Source organism: Aphelocoma coerulescens, chromosome 1 (assembly GCF_041296385.1).
Source record: "Aphelocoma coerulescens isolate FSJ_1873_10779 chromosome 1, UR_Acoe_1.0, whole genome shotgun sequence".
In the NCBI taxonomy this organism is placed as follows: Eukaryota; Metazoa; Chordata; class Aves; order Passeriformes; family Corvidae; genus Aphelocoma; species Aphelocoma coerulescens.
Genome location: NC_091013.1, coordinates 103,900,351 through 103,924,564, shown reverse-complemented (window position 1 = coordinate 103,924,564; position 24,214 = coordinate 103,900,351). Strand labels below are relative to the sequence as shown.

At 39.5% G+C, this 24,214-nt stretch overlaps 1 long non-coding RNA gene across 1 annotated transcript; it reads left to right on the top strand.

Moving 5' to 3' along the window:
• The first annotated feature begins 643 nt into the window (after nucleotides 1-643).
• LOC138113797 (uncharacterized) lies at nucleotides 644-13,927 on the top strand. Its single transcript, XR_011152332.1, has 3 exons — nucleotides 644-1,013; nucleotides 3,164-3,303; nucleotides 12,491-13,927. It is a non-coding gene; the product is annotated as an uncharacterized lncRNA (long non-coding RNA).
• Nucleotides 13,928-24,214: the final 10,287 nt, after the last annotated feature.

Genomic DNA, 24,214 nt, shown 5'->3' with positions numbered 1-24,214 from the left:
TAGAGCTGTCATACTCCTGCTTACTAGTATCTGCTACTTCTCCTGGTATTATGCTCAGCCTTCCAGTGCCCCTTGGGCATTGAAGCTTTCAGAAATAAGAGAGAATCATGCAGCTCAAATCTTTAGCCATGAAGAATATGATATTTTTGATTTCTCCCTTCTCATCTTGGGAGCTTCTTGAGGTAATATTTCTGTGTTTGCTAATGTGTCGTGCACCTTGCTTACTCTTTACTGAGTAGTTCTTGGTGCAGCTGAATTTCCTATCCACGGTCTATTTCACACAAGCTGTTGGGGTCACCGAGCCAGCAGCTGTGATCGCTGAGGGGCTGGAGAGCCCCGAGGTAGCAGAGGCGGGCTGGTGGAAAAAGTCGGATGTTTGAAATAGCCTTCTTACTTCTGTAAGGAAAGGAAAAGCCTCTCCCACAGTGTCTTGGGAATGAATTGTAACCCTACACACGCCAGCCCCTGGTTAAAGGAAAAGTCCATCTCCCAGCGCCCTGTGCGGCAGCATGCTTGACCGGGTTCCCTGCTCCGCCCTTTCCCTCCCCTCATTGGTTCCCTTCCCTGGCCCCGCCTTTGTACCGCCCCCGTGCCCTCCGATCACTGGCTCTGTTACGCTATGTAAGTCTGCTTACGGGCGGGCTGCTTCGTCTTCGTCTCTGGCTTCCTCTGCTGAGGATGGAGTAAACCTCGACCGTGGAATTTACCACGCGGAGAGCCCTCCTGACTCTTTGTCCTTGGTAATATTGAGGTATCTGGCCTGAGAGTGTGTGTGTGCGATATCAGCGCCTGAACAGCTACGCAGGGGAAAGGGAGAAGCTTGCTAGCATGCTATATGGCTGCACCTGAAGTGAACTCTTGCCAGAGACCCTCCAAGGAAAAAGCAGTGAACTCCCCTCCACCCGAACACCCTCCACTACTCCAACAAGCTGCATGTTTGTTCTCCATTCTCTTTGTGCCTCTGCATGAGGTTTTGCTCAGCTCTCGGTCTGCATTTCTCCAGCTGAGCACTGGTGAGCTGTGTATAGTGCTGGGGCTCCTGTGTGAGACTGTCCCATCTCTTACCATGCCATGCTTGCACTTCTCTAGACCAGCTCTTGTGTCCCTGCTTTCCAAGGTCTCTGCTATCGTGCCATGTCTTTTACAGAGAATATCAGGATAAAACTATTGTACCATACTAAGATAAGAAAAAATAAAGCAAATTCAGCATCACCACATGGTCATTAGAAGAAATTCTATTATAGCTAAGCTGGGAAATTGCAGGCAGGTCAAGAGAAGTTGAGACAAAGTAAACTTGAAAAGCTGCTGTCCTGAGGCCTTGCAAACTCAATAGTGCGGCTAGCATGGCAATACAGTATGTACTGGGCACCAGGGCTACACTGCACCAGCTATGGAATTATATATGTTATCTTCTTTAGTAATGTGGTTCCTGTTAGGGACATCACTCTTGGAAACATTTTGGAACTACTTCGCTAGTTTTTTATATGTCATGTCATTTCTATGGTACCATATTTTCTCTCCTCGAAGGATTTGTGGTCCTAGTTCCTGACTTTTTAATGAGAAGGCTGACAGCAGGTTTCAGTCATTCCTACTCCTGGATGGGCCATCATCTCTCACACTTCAAGTCATGGCACTTCATCCACCCTAAATGTTACCCATTGTGGGATGTGGTAGTAGGTCAAGGAAAATGAAAAGTAGGCTCCTCTCTGATGGGTACTCTGGAGCTTTGAATGTAAGCTGTTTGCTTACATTCATCTTGATGTGTTAAATTAATACAAAGTCCAAGAAATGATTGGTCATGAAGGATGCAGTTAAGCATGTTATTCGAAAGAAATAAAACAATGGGGCACAGGGTTAGATATTAGCTCCCACGTTTACAATAATTTGGTAACTGCTTTGGTTTGCTCTCTCTGGTTGCCCCCAGATTAATGTCTTACATGGAGAGTTCAAACATATGCCTCTAGTGTAGAAGGCAGATGTTCTAAGGACTTGTGCAAAAATCCCCAAGGCTTTGGAGGAAATGAATCTTCTAATTCATCACTTGAGTCCTTTTGACATAGCTGTTTCTCCATTGGTTACCTTCAGTGTTGCTACAGTAATAAATCAACACCCAGTAAAAGCATGTGTGGAAGCTGAATGCTGAATGACCTTTTGTGTTTCTGATTTGCTCTGTTACTGCATAAATATACTGTTATACGTAGCTATAGAGAGTAAAATACACAGCATCTTTTGACAAGCCACAGCTGACAGCAAATTCCCTCAGATGAGTTCAGTCTCATGACCTAATAATAGGGTGTGGTTTTGTTCCATCTTGGCAAACATACACCAAATATTGATGGCTGCTGTTGGACCCAGCCTAACAGTGAACTTAAACATTTGAGTCACCCAATGCTTTCTCTCATGTTCATAGTTTCAGTTCCCAGGGCCTCATTCTGCTGAGAGTAAATGGATATGTGACTGAAAACCAGGCAGCTTTGTGCGATCTTATCAAAAACTGTTCTGTGTGGGAAGTGGAGGAGACATACATCCCCGTTTTTTGTCCATGGAGAGAGTTGGGGACACTTTTCTTTGGGCAGAGGGTACAAAGTCATGATGGAGACCTGTATGCATGGTGTAGTTCTAGTCTGAAAATTAACTTTGCAAACAAAATTTCAAATGAAACCTTGCTTCTGGTTGCTCTACTAAAAGAAACTAAGTGACATGGAAAAGCTGTTGCCCCTGTGATGCTGAACCAGTCTCTTCACATCAGTGCTCTATTCTGGCTGTATAATTTTAGCACCATCTTTACAAAAAAGTGACCTTTGCCTGCCTTCAGTGCAATTAACAACAAGCCTTTCTTGCAGATCTAGTAACCAGTGGTACTGTGCATGCAGTGCCTGTCTCTGAGAAGCGTATGCTTCCTAGAGCCGACAGCTAAAATTAAAAATGCCTGTTTTATCATTTGATGTTAACAGGAATGATGTGGAGTGCATTCAGAGAAGGATCTATTGTATAAAACAAAGCCTTTCTTCCAGTCACTCTGGAGAACAATACCGTGTGAGAACAGTGCTGTGCTTTAAATCATTAAAGATAACTTCTTGCCAGGTAATGCGAGATAATGATAGCACATAATATTCTTCTCTTACTGCTTCTTTCTCATGTATTGATTGGCTCTATCCTGTAGGTGTGATAGACTGGGGTGCTTACACTCTATTCCTCTGAGCACTTTGAAGAAACTACTACATTTGTCAAATGACAAAAAGAATCATCTTAAGAGAGTCAATTGAGATACATCAAAAGCAACTGGAAAATCTGCAGTCCCAGGTGAGCTGTTACTTGAAGATTATCCAGCTTTCGACTCATCTGTGGTTTGTCTTTGAAAAATTCTGCTGAACGCAGTCCATATTTGAGAACTGAGCACCAGAATTTCTTTTGTTTGTTTTCTGGGCTCCCTTCCCTCCCTATCTCCTGGGAAGAAAAGATAAAAAAGCAGCATGGTTAAAGGGATTGTGGGCCACATGGTACTTGTACCATGGCAACTATGGGGTTACCATTGCCTAGTTAAAGGTTATTTGTTTGAACACACCTTTTATTAAAATAAAATTTTTAAAAAATTACAAAAAGTTTCTAAATCCATCCACAAAAAATATTCTGATTGTACAAGCATTGAAACAATGATACTACATTTGATGTATGAATATTTTTTGAAATTTGTCTTAACTTGGGAGTTTTCATATAGGCATTGGGAACGTGCAATCAGCTGCTGTAACCTCTTATCCAAATGCAATGCAGATGCTAATAACATCTGAAATTATTGCCAAACACCAAGTTTGCTATGAATGAAACAGATGTTGACCAGTTTGAAAGACATAGACCTTCTTCTTCCTAAACCTGAAATATAGAAGTCAATGTTTGCTTTAAAGTAAAAATAAGTTTAGGGAATTTAGGTTTTAAGGAATAGGATATATTAGTAGTTTACAGCCAAGCCATTTCCTAAATGCTGTTACGGAATTGTCTTCCTTAGTCTGTGGAAGGAGTGGTCAAAAAAAAGTTCAAATGCAAGTATGTCTTTCAGGATCTTGAGCCTAAGCCCAGCATTTAGTTTCCAAGGAGAATTCTTCCATTAAGAACTGTTGCATTAGATGAAGGGGCAAGGGGTAAATAAACATCTGCTGTTCACAGGAATTTGCATCACAAAACTGTACAGCTTAGTGCTTCTTCAGATGACAAAGTTCTTGTTCTCATCAACAAACTTCTAATAGTGTGAACAAGGACATCTGCTTGTTTCTGCCGTATTTAGGGAACAGAAAATTACTGTTTGGTCAAATTATCATTTTGTGATGCATTCTTTTTAATCCTGATTTCTGGATCTGTCTTTTCTTGAGGGAAAAAGAGATCATAAGACTTTCCTTAAATATATTTAATGTCTAATTGCTGTCTTAACAGTTGAAATTTTCCTTATCGACTAGATATGCAGTGGTTGCATAGTTCTAAAAATTACTTAGCATGTTCGTTTTTAGACTACCTCATTCCATCTTTCTGTCACATTATGCTCTGTTTCAAACTATTCCGCTATTTTCCAAGAAGATGCTTGACAGAGTTGGTATTAATAATCAAAGATGAAGACAATGAAGACACAGCACCTCAGGTAATTTCTACCCATTGCTAGGTAGCGATAAAAGGACAGGAAATTATTTCATATTTTATTTGTCTTTACCTCCTCACAAGCATATATGAAGCTGATTTAGTTAATCCATATGAAATCAGTTCTCCTGTGTCCATTGCACTGTCTGCTCACAGCTGTGCAGTGTCACACAAACCCTTCTGCCCCATGCAGCAGCTGGAGCTGCAGTGTTTGTGCCTTGGCACCACCTGCTCTTTAGCTGAACAGGGCTGCACCTCCAGAGCCTGGGTCTCAGCACCGCAGCCTGGTCTGTGACAGAGGGACAGCTATTGGAGCTTCCTTCAGAAAGTGGGACTTCTCTTTCCAGAGCAGTAAGCGCTCTCTTTTCAAGAGCCTTATTCCATTGCTGGGACCCATTTGTGCTTTTATCTCTTTGAACATGTGTAGTTGAAGAAGATGGATTTTGCACACTGTTTCTTAAATGTTTGCTTTCTTTCCTGCTCATTGGTAAAGTGGGAATTAAAGAGTGCACCATTCTGCCATTACTCATGACTTGCAGATGTTCTGCAGGGTATGGTTTGGTATCTCCTCACTCTCGTTTTCTTTCCCAACTTCACTCACTCCATTATGCATCACTTCAGAAGATCAGGCTTTCCTTCTACATCATGGACGCTTCTCTCTGCTTCACTGTTAACTGCATCTTTGGCTAGCCTAAATTTTTGAATTATCCCTTTTTGCCTGTCCTCAGTCTCATAGCCCATGTGTTTTTTATCTCCATAGTGACATCTATCTACCTGTTGCTTCTTCAGATTTTCCATTCAAGTCACTTCATTTCAGGGAAGTTAGTTTTGTTTAGGGTTTCACCACTGCACTCTGGGCAAAATCTGTTTGGTTTCTTAAGGATTTCTGACCACAGTTTATATAAGAATCAGATGCTTGGACACATCTCAAGTCTTGCAAAAGTTGTCAGCCAGAAACATGCTCACATAAGAATGGTCAGTAGTTGTATTGATTATTTTTGAATCTGTTTTTAATAGAAAAGCTGAAATCACTCCAGCTACAGGAAAGCGCATTGACTCCAGCTCTTGTGATGTTCTTTGCAAGGCTGGTAATACTCTTCTCTTTTATCCTTCAGCTCACCTATATATTTGATCATTTTTCTGCTCTTAAGGGGTTTACAAACAAGTTCCTCAATATCAAAGTTTTTATTTATATTTCTTTCTTCTCTAGAACAAATTACATCTCCCTATATGGTTGATACATTGATCAGAAATTACCAATAAATTAAGTTACAAGTCAAATTATTTGTATTTCAGAATTTCTCCTTCAGTTTACCAAATGCACACCTCTTCTGTTCTTAGTACTATTTCCTTAAAATTTCTTTCGGGATTGTTGCTTCTCACCAAGTTAACCAACAGATTACTTTTGTCTTCATCTAGTCTTCTTTTTTGTTCTGAAGTTTGTCTATTCCAGCATTGATTACTTTGGTTTTGTTGTGCATATCTTCTGTATCTTGGTATTTAATTGCCTGGTAGCATAATCTCTACATTCTATTTAGCCCAATGTTTGCAGCTCTTACTCAATCCTGCTTCATTTATGCCAAGTTGTTAGCTCTCCCAAAAGAATTATGAAAAAAGGATTTAGTAAAGTTAGGAGTTTAGAGCATGTAGAATATAGGAATGCACTGATGGTCCATAAATGAAGCAAATAAAGGTTTCATGAGTCACCATGAACCAGCTATCATACAAGTGCAGAAACTTTACTTTAAAATTTAACTTGATACACTTGTGTTACTGCCATACTGAATATTTTTTTCTTAGTACCTCTCACATTTATCTAAACTATATAAACTATTGGCTTTTCAGTCTGAGGGCAGTCTCTAGCTCCTAGAACTGCCTCTCCAGAGGGTAGAAAAGGTGCAGGTATTGGAGCCACCTCTGCTGAACTGAAAGCTTCTTTCTATGAAGCTTTTCTTTTTGTTCTTTGGACAGCTCTTTTATTCCATATTCTATTGTACCTTCTTTGATTGAAATCCCTTGCCAATTGCTCTTGAAAAATCTAAATATAACTACATCTTCTGAATTTCCCTTTATCTTGGTGGTAATACCTTCAAAGGACCCTTGCAGTTAAGATAAATGGTTTCTCCACTGTACAAAGGAATAAGGAATAACACTTCAGCTGTGCATGGATCCAAAGGAATTTTGACAAATGTGTGCATTTTGTTATGGTGGCTTTATACTACCTCTTTATACCACAGTGTTCCAGTTTGGTCAAATCTAGAAATATATCCTCTGAGAGAAGGCAGGCTACAACCACCCCCTGCCCCAGGTTCGGAAAAAAATAAATTTTCCTCGAAGGAAAGTGAAAGAGATAAAAACTATTTATTTAACAAACACACAGGAAAAGGGATTATGATGCTAAATAATAAAACCTCTTGCGCTGCTGAGAGAAACCTGGGAAAATTTCATAGTCCCTCCATAGTCTCTCTCTCTCCCCCTCCTTGGAGTTGGGACAGGGTGGTGGGCCCACCTCCAGGGCCAAGGCCTCGGTGGAAAGTCCTCCCAATGTATTCTGATGTTGAAACTGTCCAGCAGAGAAAAGAAAAAAAAAAAATTAAATCCCAGGAAAACAAAAGTTCAACTCTCCAGAGGAAAAGGAGCTGGGGAAAAAAAGCTGCCAAAAGCTGGCTGGAAAGAAAAGCAAGCCGGGTGCTTCCCTTCCATCTCGCTCTCCTGCTGCAGTTGAAAAAAATGTCTCTATCTCTGTGTGACCTTGAACAAGCTGCAAACTGCTTTGAAAAAGTTTTGCTCAGTTTTTCCTCCCCCCTCTCAGGCTCAGTTTAAAGGCATAGAAAGGCACAAAAATTAATTTCTGGGCATAGGGCAGTGATGTGGGATACACATCATAAAGTCACCCCAAGACACACAGCCTTTTCAAGTAAAGAATCATTGCTTTTGCTAGAGTCCATTTTTTCTAAATTCTCTCTTGAACAACAAAACCTTTTGAGGATTTTCAAGTGAAGAGGGGTTAAGCTCTTTATTGCATGCTTCTTGGAATTAAGTCACTTATCAAATAATAGTAAATGAATTCCTAAAATGTAGTGATAGCACAATGCAGAAAAGTGATGCATAATATATACTTTTCAAAATGCAGTGCAAACCTTTATTCTTAGGAAAGAAAAAGATAAAAAAGAGACAATAGCCATTGTAGAACATAGTTTAAGTGATACTAACTTTTTTCCCAAAAAGGAAGTATAAATGCATTCACATTTTTGAGAATTTGTGTTTGTTTTCATGTATAAACATACTTTAGCTATTTTTTTTTTTAAATGGACAGAAATTTCACGTAAAAAATTTCAGCTGAAAGTAGCTGAAAGCTGTTACAGCAATGTTACATATGGTAATATGTTCCTGTTCTCCCTTTAGAATTTTCTTATAGCACTTCTGGGAACAGACTAGGTGGTGAGAAGGGCCCTTGGGCTGAACCTGATCACAAATTTACCTGTAGTATTTTGGCCTCACACTTACAAAATTGATACATGCATTTGTTCCATCAAGAAAGTCCAAATATAATTTTATGCTGAGTGACCACTCTTACAAAGCCAGTCTTCTTCGTGCAAAGAATATTACAGAAATAACTTGTGCGCATAATGTGTTTTCTATGTGTGGAAAATGTATGCAAAATAGCTCTTAAGGAATCCCAAGGTGAGATATAATTTAGTGTTGGACTAGTGGGATCTATGAAAATTTACCATTCAAACTGCTCATGTTAAAACATATTCCTATTCCCATTTTTGATAAGTATTTTTATTTGATAAATTTTCATTCTGCTCATCCTCCAGTCTTCTGGAGAGTTTAGTTGACGGCCAACCTCAAGACCTTTGAGAAGAAAAAGTGAAGGGACATTTCGTATTCTCATTTCCTAAGTTTCCTAAAAACAGAAAATACAGAGTTCAGGTGGTAATGCCCAGGAAATTGTATGCCTGCAGTCTGTATGTTTGCCCTGCATGGGAAAGGTGGTTTGATGTCACCAGAACAGGCCCAGGGTGAATTATCTCTGAGAAAGCAGGTGTCCACAGCTGAAGTGACCTTTTTTTTTAAGGGTAGTTAGACATTTGGAAAGGGTTGCAGCTTATTTCTGTAGTTGTTTCTTTGTGCTGCTACATCAGGGGGCATGCTGAATCTGAGCATTAACTTAAAATGTCACTTGCTAACCTTTTGAACAGTCATTCAGCAAGTCTTTACTATTTAACGACAGGCGTACATAATTAAGTGCCTACATTTCATGCACCTTTTTCCTAGAGGGCTTTTCACTAGGGCCACAAACAGCTAGGTCTTCATTCTGGAGGCAGCACAGCCCCATGAACAAATGTCTTTCTTTGGTTTCATGCTTTCTGACAAATACTAACGAAACAGTGCTAGAATAAAAATTAAAATACTCCATGCACACAGTTGGCTTTTGGCTTTACGTTGTGCAAAATAGAAACTCGTCCCCAGAAAAAGTCATGCTGTGTCTCACAGGGGCTGTCTACCTGGTTGGAAACCCATTTAGTGTTAGCAGGGAACTAGAAAAAGTCAAACTTTGCACTTATTCATGAGTTACTCTGTAAAATCAAACATGGATAACTCTTAAGTAGACTAACCAAGCAGAAGTGGTGCAGATCTCAGCACAGCTGGCCTCTTCCTTTCTCTGAGGAGTACATGAATGGTCACGAAAGCAAGCACCAAACAAATTTTACTTGAGGGATCAATTCTATCATTTCTCTGCCCAGAAATGTAAGGGGAAAAGGGCCACGTGCAAAAAGTGGGCTCTAAAAGGTGCTGTAGTCAGGATAAAGACTTTCCATCTCCAAAGAAAACCAGATCACCTGGATGATGAGCATATTGTCTTTTCTTTTTGAGCCGTGGGGATCATCCCCTTGCTCCTGAGATACAGTATTACAGTCCCTCATTCCCCACCTTACCTTTAGCTCTGCACTGGCAAAGTGTTTCTTTTGTAACCAAGCAGTTTCAAACAGTGAAGATTGTGCAAATGCTGTCAAAACTGATTTGCCAGACCTAATTAGAAGTAAAATATTTATTCTTTCTTTGTGAGCCCTGCTCGATGGCTGACACATGCACCTTGTGGAAGAGGCATGCAGGTGAGAGTCACACAGGTCTGCACACCACAGCTGTCTCCTGGGCTGCCACTGAGCTGGGTTTTGTGATGCTCTCAAGGTGCTGGGCCACCATGGTAGCTTCACTAAAGCTCCGTGCACTAAACACCGAGAGATTAAGGCAAGGCAAACCTCCAAAAGGCATTTGTGACAAAGCGGGGGCTGATGTAAGGAGGCCCCATGTACTGAATCTTGCTTGTTTTAGACTCATTGAAGAGTAAGTTTCTGGAAGGAGAAATTGTTCTCAGTATTTTTAAAAGGGTTGTTGCACAAACAAAACAAACCCTGGGCTTAAAATGCTGTTTGAGTGTGTATAGTAAATGCTTTTGTGCTTTCCTTTTCAAGAACATGAGAAACCTCATTTCAAATTCTGCGGTATTTTTTATATAATTAAAGAACCACTGATTTTTCCCAGGAGACCATTTGTGTACACAGGCCAGAGTGTCACTGAAACACAAGTTTTTCCCTTTGTCATTTGACACACGGAGGCACACGGAAGAGGAACTACAGTAAAATAAAAATTTTAAAAAATCTGTTCTGTTAAATACCACATAGGGAAGACCAAAAAATCAGATCAAACAAAGAGCAGCCTAAGGTGCAGTTGCAGAAACTTCTGTATTCTGTAAGTGGTATTTGGCATTACAGGAAGAATTAACACATTTAATGTTGACCTGGTTTGGTTAGGTTTTAATGTATAAATTGTGGCATTCCTTAGCACTGCAATGGACATTAACTTCCCTGGAAAAATATCCAAGTCTCCCAGAAAGAGGTGTGTACTCCTTTTGCTGTTGTTACACACCTATTTTCATGTAACTCTCTATTGTTTCACTCACATTTGCTGCACATCAAAACACAATTGTCATAGTGGTCATTCAGGGAGCCATTAATATTTTTCCTTCAAGCATGCAGAATTTGGTGTCTATTAAAAAATTGGTCTCCTAGGACCTTTACCCTGCATACTGATCTTAAAATTGTAAATATGGTGATTAAATGTTACTGTATCTCATTTCTCAGTGAAGAGTTTTCTTGTAATTATAGATACTGGCTACATGTTTTAACAACTTCATTTTGAAACCAGTTCATAGTTGAGAGCGAGACGTTTACTTTTCTTACTGCTGTTGACAAAGGCTGCATGAAATACCAGATTCAGGAGCACCTGTATGGCTTATAGAGTATAGTTAGCAAGTGCTTTGGAAAAGGCCATTCGTTTGCTGAAACACAAATATTTCCACTCATCTTTTAGCACACAAATGATGAAGTTCATCTTCTGCAATGGTAATTTTATTATGGTGATTGGATCAACTCAGGATTAAAGCTTCTTAGATTTGGCAATAACCTCTTACACTACTGCAGGTCATGCTTTTGACAAGAGGACTGACTGGATTGCATCTGTGAAGGTTTGATTATATTTATGTTTTTCCATTAGAATAGCTCCCAAACCATTTTAGAGACAGCTCATTGTACTTTGCTGCCTTTTTTTATTCAGAACAAAAAATTAACTTTTCTTCAATTAGATTGTTCTCACATTCCCTCAAGTGTCAAAAAGATAGAAGTGCTTTTATTTCAGATGGCTGAAAACTCCACCCACACATACATCTTGAACGATTAAAGGCAGGGGAAGGGTGTATGTGTGAACTAAGCAAATGGCTTTGTCTTGGATAGAGACCAGGCCTCTCTCACTACAGATTTCATTCCTAAAAGAAAGGGATCAGAACGCTAATGTATATACAATTGGGAAAATAATGTGATATTACAGCTCCTATAATTCACCTTGCCCCACATTTCTGTGTTGTGCTAGAAGAAATAGAATGCCAGAGAGCAGTAAATAAAGCTGTATGTTAATACAAGTCTAAATTATAAGGCATGGCATGAGTAATGCTTTTAGTTAAACTGGCTGGGGTAAAAACTTATAGATGCTGTTAGTCTTCATGCTTCAGGATGTACATTGATCACTCAAAAAGGTTGGGAAACATTTATCCCCTTGCATTTAATTTATCCTCCTTTCACTGCAACTTTATTGAGTATGAGCACAATGTTTGCATTCTGGTTTATTTGTTTTTCCCTATTGTTGACTCCAGCTGAAGATTACATGAAATCTTGATTTAGCCTGATAAAATCATGCCTGGTCATATTAGCAGCAAGTAGTAGAGAGGCATTATGTGGCCACATGTGAACTGATAAGGGTTTTATTGGTTTTCTGATTTCCTGAAAAAGAGGTGTGTCAGATCTGTCTTAGGAAGATTAACCTGTCATTAACCTAAGTGCTACCAAGAAGATAAAAGCTTGCCAGCCAATAAGCTGTTAATTGAAAACTTTTTTTCTGATAGCAGTCAATCAGTGAAATGTAAAAGCATCCAGTTTCACTCAACATTTTTCTAGAAAAACTGCAAGCAGGATGTTGCACAAGAAAATGGTGCTTTAAAGAAATGCCTCTCTCCTGAAAGCTTGTCACTTTCAGAACTGTGAACTGGGATTTTTTTTAGCATGGAGATGTGCTCATTCATTACCCAGAAATGTATTTAAGATCTCCATGCATCCCAGGCATAGGAGTAAGTCACATCTGGAATGTCCTCTAGAAATCTCAAGACTTCTTCAAAAAGAAACATATTCTGTAATGTGACATAGAGAAGGAGACATCCCAGGGATTGATTTCAGATTGTGAAAGCAATCAAGATACATGTTTTAAGGTAAAAATAGCTCCAACCTAGCTTTTTTCCTTTGTAATTTTGCAGGTACCTCTTCCCAATCTCAAGGAAATCACCTGTTTTGTGAACCGTGGATGCTGTTAAAATTGATGTGGAAAACAATGATCCAGAAATTATCTGTGTGAGGAATTTCTTTAAAATGCCAGAGCTGTTGTATGGTAACAAATTGTATCAAAATTGAACACAGGGGTGATGCTAAACCTCCTGCTGCTTAAAAAAACATTTTTTTGAACTGGTGTCTTACAGTGCTGTACAATCATTGCCGGTTGAAAGCATTTGTGCATAAATATGAATTTACCATGGTTCTTGTAAACCGTGACAAAAGGCTGTGCTGTGGCAGGAAAAGTAACACGGATGGACTTTGAATGTCTAAAAGCCAGTAATACTCTTAATATGGTGACTGAGCACTCTAAATCTCTGGCTTGGGATATCATTTGCCTTAATTACTTGTGGATCATCTGTCTTAAAGTGCTGACTTGTTCCTGAAAACATAAGGTTGGTGATGCAGTGAAAGTCAACTGACAAATCTGATCTATAACTTCAATTAATATTTTCTTACAAGTAATTACACAAATATAAACAACTTAGAAAAATATCACACCCTCAAAATAGCGGGTTTATCTTTTACTCTCTCTTTACCCCCCTTTCCAAAGGAAAAAAAAAAAAGAGAGAAAAGCTACTGATACAGTAAATCAGAGATAAAGACATCTAAAATGTATGGATTTTCAGAAATGGAAATTTGATAGCCAGAGGCCAGTTTCCAAAATTATAAAGAAATACTGCAAAAGTAATTTATTGAAAATATTTAGAATTGAATGCTCCAGAATCAAGAGGACAAAGTGTAGGAAGAAGTTAAATCAGGCAAAGTTTAGACAGTGTTAACAGGTTATGTTCATTAATTAGTTGTAGCATTTCACCACAGTACAAAACAAGGTTTTTAGAGTACAAAGAACATAAAAAAATCCTAATGTCATTTTTAATTGAACAAAAGAAATCTGCACCAATTTCTGGCAACTTTGGTGGAGAAAGAGAAGGACATTCAAATCAAGAAGAAGTAGTAGCAGTAGGTTTGCATTAAGCATTAGCAGTTAATTTAAGAGCAGAACATTCCTGAGTTGATTGAAAGCAAACTAATTCCATCAAACTAAATGTCAGCAAAGTTTTGAGTGCTTATAGCACACAACTGTTTCTCATAAGGGATACAAAGTTTGGCACTGAGCAAGGCTCCAAGGGTATGTTACATTTATTATCAGACCTTGGAATTCATCCATTTTGGGGTGGTATCACAGGAAGCTGTTTAGGTTGCAGTCCTTTTTGTCAAGATGAACCATAGTTGTGTTACTTTTGTTTACATTTTGTTCCATGTTTTTCCTTCAATTGAATACTGTATGTATGCAAATAAACTCATTTTTAAGAGGCAGCATGAATGATAGAATTGCAGCATAAATTAGTATCATCTTGCCTGATTTTTGCAGGTCTTACCAAATCATGTTACAAATGAAACTCCCCACTTAGCTGTATCCTTTCTGTAATAGATGGCCCCTGTGCCTGCTGATGTGCAAACAAAAGTTGAATCTATACACAATACTTGGTGCTGCGAAACCAACTACATCCTGAGGACACTTTTTTGTGTTACACTAATTTTTTTTTTTAATTGAGTAAGCATTCACCATAACACAAGTTTTACCCACCCTATATCATTCAATCCCAGGCTGTCTCTAATTCCTGCTTAGATACTGTTCTGGTTGTACTGCAAATGGTGAATAGCTATAAACTCATTCCAAATGGAGCTTTAAACATTAACTTTTCAAAATTACTGCATAATTCTCTCCAGGTATGCCACCTCCACAATGCTTATGTTTTGTGATTCCATGGGAGTTTATTTTAGCCCTTTATCACTGCCTCAGTTTGTTTAAAACATAGATACACAATCTTACACTGTGATTTGCTTTTCCTTGCCTGGTTGTCTGCACAGAGTCTTTCTCTCATTTTTATGTTTTAAGCCATGCAAACTCTGGCATTTTGGCAGAATAAAATAAGGTAGTAATTTTTACTACTACTAAGCCCAGGTTCTTTGTTAAAGCTGGCCTGGGTTTTCTTTCTGGATAACTGGCAATTTTGCATGCACTGAGATCAGCCATTTGAACTGTCACATGGAATAATGTAGGATAGCTTTGATGGATAGTTTGCAGAACACATATTATCCCTGTTTCAGAACTAGCTGACATGTCTGATAACCATTATACCATGCTTTACCTCATTTTTATGTGTTCAGATAGGTAGTTCATTACTTTTAACACTTCTCATCATGCCTGAGTGGTGACAGTAATAGCTTCAGTATTGCTTTCTATTTGTAGGAACGTGTTGTTAAGAACTGGAGTAAGTTACATCTGTCCTGATCCTTTCCCTCCTTGGAAAGCATGACATTGCTTCCTCTCCTCGTCCCTTTAATCATCTGTTGGGCCTTGTTGGCAATAGCTACATCAACACACTTGGGGAAATGGCATAGCTAAGCCTTGTCAAAACTCACTTGAAAACTCACTATGGCCACAAGAGAGGAACAAGAGCACTTCATGCTCTTCCTCATACTGGGCCCTTTTCATCCCTTGACAGCACCCTGCTCTTCAGGTGCTCTTTGTTTTCTTTTCTTTAATTCTGGGGGATTTGAGGGGAGTTTTGGTGTTGGGTTTGATTTTCTGTTGTTGTGTTTGGGTTTGGTTTTTTTTGGTGGGGGAGTGGGTTTTTTTGTTTGTTTTGATTTTTTTTTTTTTGCCTTAAGTTAGAAGCTTGCCTGTCTTGTTTTGTGAACTAATAATTCTTGACTTTCCTTGACTTCTACACCAGACATCTAGCTCCATGATTAACTTTTGTAGCTGGTCTGATTTCATTGTGTTTGATAATCAACTTTCTCTTATGGCAAAGAAAGTTACAGTACTGCACAAAAAAACTACATAAAACCATCTTTCTGGGGCATCTGTACTGATAAGCAACAGTGCACATGGACAGAAGATGATCAATGCCAATTACACGGTGAAAAAGCCTCTGCTATTCTCAAATGGTAACTTCTATCACCTCTATAATAAAGGCCTGCTACAAGCTCTGTTACAAATCCCTGCTCTTCTGAAATATATAACAGTTCTCTAAGATAAAGCTTTGTATAATAAATGTAATATCCAAGAGCAAGTGTGAAATTACCCACTCACTTTCCAGTAGGCAATAAAACAGGGCAGTTGAAGCAGTTATGTGCTATACATAAATGACAGGAAATTGTAGGCTGGTAGGAATCTGTTCCTCTGGTCAAACAGGGTTTTCAGTTTCTGTCTCCAGTAGACAGCCTGCACTCCACTGAGTGCTTTCCCTGCAAAATCAGTCTTGCTTCTGCTTCTTCCTTTTGGACTTAGCATGTCCAAGGGCAGAATGAGCAAAGAGGCTGACCTGACACTGCCCTGGGAGGCTTTAGCTGCTTCTGTTTTTTCAGATTTTCACAGCAGCTGTGAACAGGGTTCTTCCATCCTCATTAGTTCAGCCATTTCTCTTACAGGTCTCTGTATCTGCTAATGATGTTATTTAGTAACCAGCAGCAGACAGACGTATTTAAGATAATTAAGTCAGTCAAAGCAGTTGCAAAAAGTTTAATCTTTTTCACCAGATCTAGTAAAATGCTTTGTGTGTACTTACATATATACAGCCCTTTGTTCTATTTTGCATGTTGTAACACACAACAACACTTGATAGTGTGCCCCAGCCAAACCAGTTTTAGTTATTTTTACCAGAGCCCTCAGAGTAGTACCAGGCTGGAATTACTCTCACTGGCTTCACCTGGCCTTTCCACCTTCAGCTGCAGCACATCAGCCCCAAGAGGGTTTTTAAGCTCCAGTTTGAAGGTTTGAGGGGGGATAGGTATAGATCTATTTCTTGTCTTGTTGATTGGGGTTCCTGGACTAACTTGATTGTTGATCACTGGATGGGTTTTGTTGCTGTCATCATCTCAACGTTGCTTGCCTGGATCAGGAGCCCCACGTGTTAGAGCCCTCAGGAATTTATCAAGGACTGAAAGGTAAACTGTGCTGAATTGGGAAAGAAAAAGCTGAAAGACTAAATACCAAGACAGAAAGGAATAGATAAAAAAGGACTGTGCTGCACTAGATTAAAACCAATCATATTATCAGAAAAGTGTGTGTGGAGCTCAGGGACAAAATAGAGAAACCAATCAAGCAATGTGTGATCTCATGCACAGCAGTTGTAAAGTGTATATGTACTGTATTATGTAAAAGTTGTAAAATGTGTAAGTAGTGTATTATGTATAAGGAAGTAAAATGTATAAGTACTGTGTTACGTAGAAGTTGTAAAAAGTGTAAGTAAGAAAACGTATGAGTAGAGTGATATGTATAAGATAAGCAAGTGAAATGTATAAGTAGGTAGAATGTATAAGTAAGCAAAGTGTATAAGTAAGGTATTATGTCAAAGTTGTGAGATGTGTGAGTGGAGTGTATTTTAAACAATAAGATGCTTCTGCATAATCATTGATTTGTTGATCAGAAGGCCTGAGTTCCTGCAGATGTGGCCGGCAACCGGCTACCCACCAGCCACTCCCTCACACCCTCACCACCTCCATCCCCCAGGAGCTGGAGGAAAGAATAGGAAGAGTAAAAGTGAGAAAAATATGTGGTTCAAGATAAAGACAGTGTCATAATCTGTTTTATAATACAATGAGCTGCTGTTTGAAAATGTATTGGATTGAAATGGGAAATAAATAATAAGGAAATATTTCTAGCTCAGCTCCACCATTTTAAACCCATTAACATCAGTGGACCTGCTTCTGATGAAAATAGAAGCAAAGGTAAAGTAGGATACAGTTGCACCTGATGAACCAGTAGCATCTGACACTTGTTAGCTACAGTCTTGTTTTTAATCAAAAGTAGGGTAGATTAACACATGGAAAACCTGAATTTATTGTACATGGCATTTTATAAACTTCAGGATAAGTCTGAAGACTTACTTTGGAATGAGGCTTTTCCTAGATTTGAGTGTGATCTTAACTGAGTCTTATGCATGGGATTTTGCCTTCCATACCCACTGAAATGATTATTATTTTAAAGATTTAAATCACAAGTGCAGTCAATTTTGAAAAACTAATAACAATTTTACAAGCCACATTTTTCTGTAAATAAATGCCTCTTGATGTAAATTATATCTACAGAATTCTCATTTATTCTTGTTCATCTTCATTTACTGGTAATTTATTTTATAAATATAGGGTTAAGACAATAAATCTGACATTGTTAATGAAAAACAGTTTTAATTATTTTCAGAAAGAAGACTTTAAAAGCAGTGATTAAACACCTATTCTCTAAACTGCCAAAAAAACCAAACAAAATAAAGGGTTATTCTAAGACCCTGCTATTCACCCAGTGTATTAAAATCTAGGGTTTGTCCAAGGTTTCAGATCCCTTAATCATGCTAGCTTAGCTTCAGTGGTACATTTTTAGCATGTAGTTAGAACAGTACAATTGCCACTTCATGCAGCTGCAAGAAAATGTTTCTGCTTAACTCCAGTGTGCCAAACACAACACGTAGTCTTGCAAGGCTTGGAGCAACATCTGCTCTCATAAATTTGCTATAATAAAACTCCCTAGGCCGGAGTGTTGGATGTCTGACCATACTCTTGTCAAGGTGGTTAAATGGAATGTAGCATTCCACCAACTGTCTTGTTCTTTTTTGGATGGATGAGTGTAAAGACAGGTAGAGTGTGGCTGTGCAGAGGTAAGATAAATGGAAAAGGCACCTCAGTAACACTAATGCAGGTACTAAAATAATATTATATCAGAATGAGGTAGTATCTGGACGAATAATTTTCCTGCAGTACCTCAATCATTTATGTGATATCTTGAACTGCTGCTGTGTGCAGCATCAATTTCTGCACTTTAGAGTATGTATGAAAACTGGGAATTGGTGCTTTGAATTTTCTCATGTGCTTCTCTTAAAAGTCATTGAAAGGAAGCCCACCGAATAAAGTTTTTGTTTTAGCAGATTTCTCAAGTAATGTAATATTTCTGAAGATGGCAACAGTCAGAATACTGACTTGCCAGCACTGAAGTACTAGATATTTTAGTGTAAATATCCAACATTTTTTTAAAAATCCAAAATACAGAACACTAGGTTTCTTAAAAGTTTTAGTCTGTTTTAATTTTTCCTTATTTTTGTGAAAAAGTGCCTGTTAATTGTTTGATTTTGCATGTTTAAGTTAATTAATTTCCAAAGTTTCACTCTACCAACCACTTCTTATTTGCTCTTTAATAAAATTTACAACTCTAATTCACTTGTCTCCCTGCCACAAAAGGAATATGTTGAAGGATGACTTCTGTTCATTCCTGGCTGATACTATTGAACTCCAGTGGACAAAACAGATGATTTAGTCAACATTTAGCTGGCTTGCACTGTGTGTATTACACTCTACCCTACACAGCCAGGCTGTCAAGGATTCCATGCTTTTCCAAGAAACATATCCTCTTGTTCCCAAAGCACAAGCAGACATTTAATACCCGAGCTGTTTTCACTCCACTTCTTCCAAACTCTTCCAACCCTTTCTCTTCCGGAGAAGTATTAGTACCACCATCATGTGGAAGGGCTCAAACCTACTTGAACTTATTATCTGTCAGCTCTTTGCTTTCAATTTGCTGTGATGCCTAATTTTGTTCTGCCTGGCTGAATTGGCTGGGATAGTCATCCATTACTCCCTGCTTTCTGGACCAAGTGGGCTTTAGGATTGTTCTGCAGGGTTGGAGAAAACCAGAGTTCCCCAGTCCAGAGCCCTGTGAACAGTGTCCTCAGCCCACTGGAGCTTTCACCTGCTTCCAGAGCCCTGACTCAAAAGGAAGGACAGTGTAGTCTCCCTGATTTCAAGTTTTAGTTTGACGCCTGTTGTGGTAGCTTTAGCATGTTAACTGCTAAGAAGCCTTAAGAACTGCTAAGGAAGAGGACTTCTAACTTTCCTTCAGTCCTTAATTTCTTCAAGTTCTTCTTCTGCTCTCTGCTTATTTATGAAGAAGTCCCTGTGCAAGTGTAGGAGAACACTGGCATGCCAGCTTCTCATCCAAGGCAAATTCTATGCAAATGCTTTAGAAATCCTGCTGTGCTCACCTTGTGTACAGATTGGTTTCAATCATTTTTCAGTCTGTTTCAGAGTCTTATGCACAAATATAAATAAAATTTGAGCACTGTGAGAAATACCTAGAACATAATAAACCTCTGAACGCATTTCTACCAGTCTAGGGCACGTGCCGTACAGTTTTACTCTCGGCAGAAATTCTCAGGCACACAGCGATCTCTCTGGAATGTGATTTTGTAACACCGTGCTCTGGTGAGAGTTAGTTTTGAAGGCTTGGCTGTCGTTTTTTCCTATAGGGGCAGTGCTGTTCCTCCATGTGAGCAGTGATTTTAATAAGGAAGGGAACTGAGACATTCTTCCCTTAGCACACTGAATTCCTATTTTACAACATTATATAACTCTAATCCCTGTTTCAGCACTTCAGCAGGATGAAAGTGGCAGGTATTTGGCTCTTTTCCTGTCACATCACCACAGTGTAATGGTGGATTTAGCAGGGTGAAGTGAGGATTTTCATCTCTTACTACCTCTTATGCCTGTCTCTGAAGCCAGTAATAGTCATGCCCCCTGTGGGTGTTCAGGACTGGTGTTCAGGGGCCAAAAGACTGTTCCTTTTTCTGGACAGTGAGTTGAATTAAAAGTGAAGCTGCAAGTAGTTTGTCCTTGGATGAGGGAGGAAATCTTTGGTTTATTGCTGAACTCAGGGCTCAGGAAATTGTATAAGTTGAATCTGTAAGTTTTTGGCAGATGTTGTGTTTCTACCAGATATGGAGGAGGAATAAGGATTTGAGAATATAACATTGAAACATTGCATTTAGAATCTAAAATGGATGCATTGTGGCAGCAGTGCTATCTAAATTGTCTTTGTAACTCTCTTTCACTTTTTACTGCATTTTTAATTTAGCCTGTGATGCACTACATGTTTTACATAGGGATAAAATACCAAACTTACTCACTTGGCAGATTTGTCTCATAAGACTGGTCTGTAGTAAAAAGCAAAGTGTTAAGTCAGGTTCTGAAGACAGAAGCAGTAAGAGCTTTAGATATATTCAGCCCATTTACTCCCTGAGAAAAAAAGGGGTGGTATACTAAGCAAATGACAGAATTAGGGGCGTATTCCACACTTCTGTTAACATTGACCATCAAAACTAAGAAGCTCTAAGTCATGTCTAAAGAGCACCCAGTCTCACAGTAGGTTTCTGCCCTCTGGGAGTCTTTTACATTGAACCACTGGATAAAGTATTATTCTTGAAGTAAAGAAAGAAACATAGGAACTAAGATCAAAATGTTAAAACTTAACCAGGTTTCTTATTTAAGGATTATCAACTTATGAAATAAAAAAGTGGAGATATGAAGAAGTTTTAAAGGTAAATAATAGCAAAATGGTGGCATTTCTGTTCCAGTGAATATAGCTGCTGTGCCCAACTACTTCCTTTAGATTGTTAATATAATTACTCTAAGTTATTTTCTGAGCGAGAAAAACAATTTCTTAATTAGAAAAATGTTGAAGTCGCTCAAAAACATTTTCGTAATTTTGACAGAGGAAAAACTGCTGTGTTTGGTTTTGTTACTCTTTTATTCAGTAAATGCGGTTCATAGAAGAGCAAGAGCACTCTGCAGTTGAACCATCAGATTTTAGTTTATGCATTAAGCAGTCTCTTCAAATGTGTGTTATAAGCATGATATAGCAGCCCTATCATTATTAGGTGTCTGAAACTAAGCAGATGTCCAATAAAATTGCCAGAAATACCAGTGGTTCCCTAAAGTGACTTTTCTGCCAAAAGGAAGAAATGCATTAGACCCAGCCTTTCAACACAGTTCTGTGGGAAAGGACAACAGCCTTTAGGCCAAAATCAAAGGATCTGAGGTGCTACCAGCATCAGGCTTGTTGCAGGTAACACTAAGTTGCAAGAAGCTGACTTCCCTTACTCTGAGTGCAGTGGCATAATAATTCAGTGTATAAGGCAAGGTGTCACACAAGCTTGCAGTACAGTTTCTAGGTGTGTTTAGCCTTTATCTGTGGTCTTGGTTGCACTTCATTTATTGAAATGACATCCATGATTGCTTCCGTCTCAAGACATTCAGTAATTCAAGCAGGGTTATTAAGCAATGCAGATTAGGCAACATGAATATTCTGTCTGAAAGAAGCTCCTCCTTCACCCCTTTTCTCTGCTGATATTCTTACCCTCCTGACTGAACTCACAACCACTGTGCAAGCAGAGCCTTGAGAAAATACACCCTAAAATGTCCAGTGGGGGCTACTGCAGCCCTGCAGCCAAATGCAGCTCTTCATCACCCCTTCCATGGATGGAGACAGAGTTGTGGGAGGGGATCTCATCCCCAAGATGCCAAGTGACTAAGTCAGGTGTCAGATCTGCACACACTCTGGCACCAGCATGGCTTTCCTGCAGCTCTTAGACAAATCCCTTTCTGTGCTGCAGCTTCTTATCTGAAATAAAGGAATTGTTTTTAAAAACATGGAGTCTTTCCCTCATTGAAGTAAAATTAAAATAAAAAAGCTTTCTCTTCTGCTACTGGCACTGTGTGGAAGACACATTGATGGTGTCAGCTAGTACAGATAAGAGTGTGAAGACACATGGGATAGCAAAGAGAGTTGGCCTGCAGTCCAGTTCCTTAATTTTAATCACAGCAGATACACTATGGTGGCCAGATGGTTTGGTATCACTTTATACAGCTGGTTGAAAAAAAAAACAGAATTAATTATCAGAAAAATTGAGAAGTTTTCAGCTACTTAAAAGTGTACTAAATTAAAAACTGCCCATTAAGGAAATTTTCTGCTACTTCTTGTAGTGGAATGGTGTGCACCAAAGTCTTGTAAGCAGACTTTGTATGTATGATTTTAATCTTTCTCTGTAAAGGCTCTGACCAAGTTACAAGAAGTTAAAGCCTTGTGGCACTTGAAAGTATTGGTTTTATTTGCTGCATACAGTTTGTTTCCCTCCACTCTACGAGGAGATAGCTGCACTACAAGCTATGGTTCTTAGTAAAGGTGCCCTGAGTGAGTGACCAGGACATGGCCTTGGTGCTTTCAAAATCTTCATCACTGACGTGTATTTGCTTTTATTGTCACTGAACTTCTCAGAGATCTGCTGTTATTGTTTTCCAAACATAGGCTATTATGAGAACATTTTGTCTGCGCACCTGGAGGGGTTTTACATCTATGTTAACAGTCTGGGAACCTACAGCTGCCTGACTGTATTCACTCAGAATGCAGAGTTCCCATTTCCTGGGAAACCATGGTTACCCTGACTGTGGCATTGTCACAACTTTTCTAGTGAGTTTTGTATGGGAAGTGATTGTTTATCCTGTTTTTCCATGCAGACAGTGTCTGCTTTTGTCCCAATCCTCAGCTGCACTGAAATTGTGGTTGAAGCAATGTACAGGGTGCTGGTGGCGGGGGCTGCAAGGTGGCCTTGATGGGGAGTGGCAGGGACTGTGCTGAGCACAGCCACTTCCAGCTCGCTCCACCAGACCGATCACGAGGCACAGCTGAACCCTGCAGCCACAATGGCAGTGCCCCAGGAAAAGCCCGTGTGAGAAAGGGCAAAATGCTGCACAGTCAGTGAGGAGTGAGGGGGAGGCTGTGAAAAACAGCCCTGCAGACACCAAAGTCAGAGAACAAGATGTTCCAGGAGCCTGAGCAGAGATTCTCCCTGTAGGAGATCACACTGGAGCAGGCATCCACACTGCAGGAAAAGATCACAATTGGCAAGTGGACACGCCCTGAAGGAACTGTGGCCCATGGAGAACCCGTGCTGGAGCAGGTTGATCCTGAAGTGCTGTAGCCCATGGGAAGGAGCCACCCTGCAGAAGAGGAAAAGAATGCAGAGGAAGGAGAGGCAGAGAGGAGCTGTTATGGCCTTACCACAGCCCCCATTCCCTGCACTGCTTGGAGGGAGGAAGTAGAGGAGTCAGGAATGAACAAGTGAAGTTGAGCATGTCAAAAAGAGGAGCTTTGGGGAAGGTTTTGTTTTGTTTTTCTTTCTCTGCAAGGTACTCTATTTTAATGGAGAATAAACTAAATTCTTTTTCTCCAAGTCAAGTCTGTTTTCATCATGACAGTAATTGGTAAGCAAACTCCCTCCCTTAACCCTTGAGCTTTTTCATCTTCTTTTCTCCCCTGTCCTGCTGAGGAGGAGGAATGGGAGTAGTTGGGTGGGCATCTGGCAGCCAGACACAGACAACCCACCACAATCACTTAGAAATCATTACACTTGTGGAGTCACTCTGGGTAAGTACAGCTACTCAGCTTGATTATTTTTACCACTCCACGTTGCATGTGCTTAGTTGCCATGTTTTCTTCTGTGGCCAAATTGCCACCCAATTGTTTCTACAACTGTGCAGATGTACAATGAACTCAGAAGACAGGGCTACAGCACCATTCAGAGAAGCTGCAGGTCACTCTGTTCCCATTAATAACTTGCTTTTCTGCAGTATTTGCAAACTGCTAATTCAATTCAGAAGTAAAAGCTTTCAGATGCCTTTAAAGGTGCAAAGTAAAGATCAGACATTTGCATGTGAAGTTTGAATTGCTTCCCCATCAAGGACATAAGAATTTGTTTTCAGGGATCTTTTCATATTTTGTCCTATGCTGACTTAAAGCATCAGGAAAGTTTACTACCTGT